The sequence below is a fragment of the Bombus bifarius genome, unplaced genomic scaffold, assembly GCF_011952205.1.
Source record: "Bombus bifarius isolate JDL3187 unplaced genomic scaffold, Bbif_JDL3187 scf7180000009886_frag, whole genome shotgun sequence".
Taxonomy (NCBI): Eukaryota; Metazoa; Arthropoda; class Insecta; order Hymenoptera; family Apidae; genus Bombus; species Bombus bifarius.
In genome coordinates this window covers 1-4,196 of record NW_022885401.1, presented here as the reverse complement: position 1 = coordinate 4,196, position 4,196 = coordinate 1, and the positions used below count along the sequence as shown (strand labels likewise).

Sequence of the window (4,196 nt, the reverse complement as noted above, 5' to 3'; positions counted from 1 at the left end):
TGCATAGATAATTGGTGCGTTAAATCTATTGTGCAGTTCATGAATTATAGCGCACAGTACTAGTGTATAATGTACATGAAATTACACTTACGTGCTAGACAACAATTTATAAGTAGTACGTGATTCAGCAATAGTCTATTGACTTTCAAACAAGCGTACTTGAATGTATAACGAATAACCACGACATTGACATACGCTGTAATACTAAAAGTATATTTTTAACACGATGTACATGACCATAAATTATTAAGAAAAGTAGGAAGAATTGGAAAAAATTAAAAAAAGCCAACACCACACGGAGTTCCCAAGCGGTCACCCATCTAAGTACTATCCGTGCCCTACGTTGCTTAACTTTCGTGATCGGACGAGAACGAGTGCACTCAACGTGGTATGAGAGTTGGCTGAAGTGATTAATTTTGTTACTTGCTCTTAATATTGAGGAAAAAAGAAGTGGTCAGTTGACTGTAGACCTCCGAGCAGGACGGACCTCTCAGTACGCGCGTCAAAGTAGACAAACATTCATTAAAGTAGAAGGAATAAGTGACAAAAAGTGAAAAATATTGCATTGACATCATCTCTATAAATACAAATAAGAATAAAAATAAAATAAAATAAAATAAGACAAAATAAAATTGTATAAAAAGATAGAAGTTACCGATAATGAAGCCAAAAGCAACGAAACGGAACCCACCGTGGACCCAATAAAAAAAGCCATCTAGGTTTTCTTTATTAGACCGTCTAGGTTTTCTTCGTAAAGTATAGTTTGGGTCCCTATTTTTCTCTTTATATGATAAATTATCGGGATGTTATTTTGGTCTTGTAGGTATTTTTTTCCGTCAAGGTATGGGATCAGTTCGCTGTGGAGTGCCGAAGCGTGCAGACGTGTCTCTAGTGCCCAGCGTAGTCCGAAAACAACACGTGTCGCCCAACCGTCGAAAGTGAACACAGCTAAGTGTCCCTTACCCTTTAGGGAGAAGAAAATCCCACGCACCTAACCCCAACCCGAATACTAGCCTCACAGCCTCACGACTAGTTGTTCATTCCGAATTAACTAGCTCGATGATGGCCCAACAACCGCGACCAGGCTCTCCGGAGCGGACTCGCAGCTACCCCGAGCTACCCCCCCCCCCCCGTGGCAGAAGTGTAGCAGAACTCTCCGCACTAACGACGCTAATACTACAAAGAAAAGGAAAATAGAAACAGCAACGCAAATAAACACACACAACAGATTCGCCGTATTGGAATCCTCAAACAACGCCATGGAAATCGTAGAACCGCCACCAAACCAACTCTCACAGAGAATCCCCCCTCCCCCACCAATATTTGTGGACGACGTCATTGACATACAGACAATGACCAGGTCCCTAGAGAGAGATATCAGCAAGGAGGAATATAACCTCAAGATAAGCAACAATAGAGTAAAAATACTGCCGACGAACCCAGAAGCTTACAGAAAACTCACCAAGACACTCAGGACCCTGAACGCCAACTTCCACACCTACCAACTCAAACAGGAAAGGCCTTTCCGGGTGGTCCTACGAAACATACACCACTCAGCAGACATAGACGAACTCAAATACGAACTCTCAAAACTCGGCCACGAAGTCATCAACGTAAGTAATATAAGGCATAGAGTCTCGAAAGACCCGTTATCCTTATTTTTCATAGATATAAAACAAAAGCCAAACAATAAGGAAATCTACAATATCAGTCGCCTAATGAACGCAATAGTAAAATTCGAACCACCGCTTGTGAAAAAAGAAATAGTGCAATGCAAAAGGTGCCAAAGGTACGGTCATACGCAGAAATACTGCAACCATACTTTCCGCTGCGTTAAATGCGCAGGCACTCACTCCACTGACCAGTGCGCCAAATCACCGGAAACTCCAGCGAAATGCATCCACTGCCAAGGGGACCACCCTGCCAACTACAAAGGCTGCCCAGCATATAAAACACTATACACGAACAGGTACCCTAAGCTCAGAGCAAAAGAGGTATCCAACCAAACACCCAGCCCGCCGAAATTCACGACTACCCCAACCCCCTCAACCAACCAAGCACCCAGTCCTACCAAATTCATCTCCACCTCAACCTCCTATGCCCAAGCAGTACAAGGCATCCAAAATAACCCGAACAGCCAAAGGAACCTTCCCCAAAACAGTGACCCCAACCCACCTAACACAGACAACTCCTCAAGGCTTGAAAAGCTAATAGAGAAACAATCAGAGCAAATAAATCACTTGCTATCGCTACTAACACTCATCGTGGAAAAATTAGCACTCCCCGACTCAAAATAAAACCAAGGCGCATAGCACTCTGGAACGCCAACGGTCTAGCGCAACACAAACTTGAACTAGAACTCTTCTTAAAACACCAGCAAATCGACGTAATGCTCGTATCGGAAACCCACTTCACCGACAAGAGCTACCTGAAAATAAATGGTTACAAATTCTACCATACCCAACACCCCAGCGGAAAGGCCCACGGTGGCACCGGAATAATAATCAAAGCAAGTATTAAGCACTACGAACTTCCATCATTCCAGAAAGACTACCTACAAGCAACAAACGTAGCAATAGAAGACTGTCATGGCTCAATCACCACCTCAGCAGTATACTGCCCTCCCAGACACTCCATCGCCAAAGAAGACTTTGATAACTTCCTGGACACCCTGGGCAATAGATTCATAGTTGGAGGAGACTATAACGCCAAGCACATCCAATGGGGCAGCAGACTGGTTACAGCAAGAGGCAAAAACCTCTTAAACAGCATAATAAACAACAACCTCAACTACCTCACCACATACGAACCCACATACTGGCCCACTGACACCAACAAAATACCCGACCTTCTCGACTTCTTCATAACTAAAAATATCCCATCAAGACACGTCCAGATCAACTCCTCGGCTGATCTCTCCTCTGATCATTCTCCCGTGATAGCAACAGTCAGCTCAACAATCATCGAGAATACACCTAATGGCTCCATTCACAACCAACACACCAACTGGCAGCTCTTCAGAGAAGTCTTTACACACTCAACCTCAGCCTTCACCCCACTAAAAACAAAGGAAGATATCGAAGCAGCCACGGAATACTTAAACACGAGCATAATAAACGCAATCCGCCTCTCCATACCGACAAAGCCATCTAACAGCAAACAAGAATATCCCCAATACATACTAAAAAAAATAGCAGAAAAACGTAGACTAAGAAGAGTATGGCAGACCCATAGAACACCGGAGGACAAACGCAAACTTAACAACGCAACTAGGAAGCTATCCAGAACCTTAAAAATCTATAAAAACGACTGCTTCCATAAATACCTCGCCAGCTTATCCCCCACAGCCGACGCCAACTACTCACTATGGAAGGACTCCAGGAAACTCACACGCCCCCCACAAATAATCCCACCGATCCGCCGCCCGCAAGGTGGATGGGCGCGAAGCCCTACAGAAAAAGCCGACCTGTTCGCTAAACACTTGTCAAAAGTATTCAAACCCCATTCCCCCAAAGCCGCCGCGGACGTTACCGAATACCTGCACACCCCCTTCCAAATGTCCCCTCCTATCGAACCCTTCTCCTCTGCAGAGACTATAGAAACAATCAGTCGCCTAAACCCCAAGAAAGCAGCAGGACACGACCTAATAAGCAATAAAGCAATCAAGGAACTTCCCACAAAAGGGATAGCACTCATCACATCGATTTTTAATGCTATGCTTCGCCTGGAACACTATCCTAAGGCCTGGAAAATCTCATTGATTACCCTCATCCCTAAACCCGGTAAACCGATACACGAAACCTGCTCCTATCGCCCAATCAGTCTTTTACCTACCCTGTCCAAACTATTCGAGAAGATGCTCACGAACCGACTCCTTCCAATCCTAGAGAACTTGAAAACACTTGAACAGATCACCAATTCGGCTTCCGAAAACATCATTCTACAGTAGAGCAAATCCACCGCTTAACTCATACGATCAGCCAAACACTCGAAAAGAAAAAATATTGCTCAGCGGTTTTCCTAGACATCCAACAGGCATTCGACAAAGTATGGAATGAAGGGCTACTATACAAGATTAAAAAGATCCTACCTCACCCCTACTACTCCATCCTAAAATCTTACCTAACCAATAGACAATTCATGGTTAAATGCCTAGACGCCACTTCCGCAACATTCCCAATAGAAGCCGGCATACC

General features: G+C 44.3%; 1 non-coding gene across 1 annotated transcript; it reads right to left on the bottom strand.

The window, feature by feature from the left end:
* Positions 1 to 283: 283 nt before the first annotated feature.
* Positions 284 to 402, bottom strand: LOC117215948. The gene has a single exon (XR_004489253.1). It is a non-coding gene; the product is annotated as a 5S ribosomal RNA (ribosomal RNA).
* Between the last annotated feature and the right edge of the window lie 3,794 nt (positions 403 to 4,196).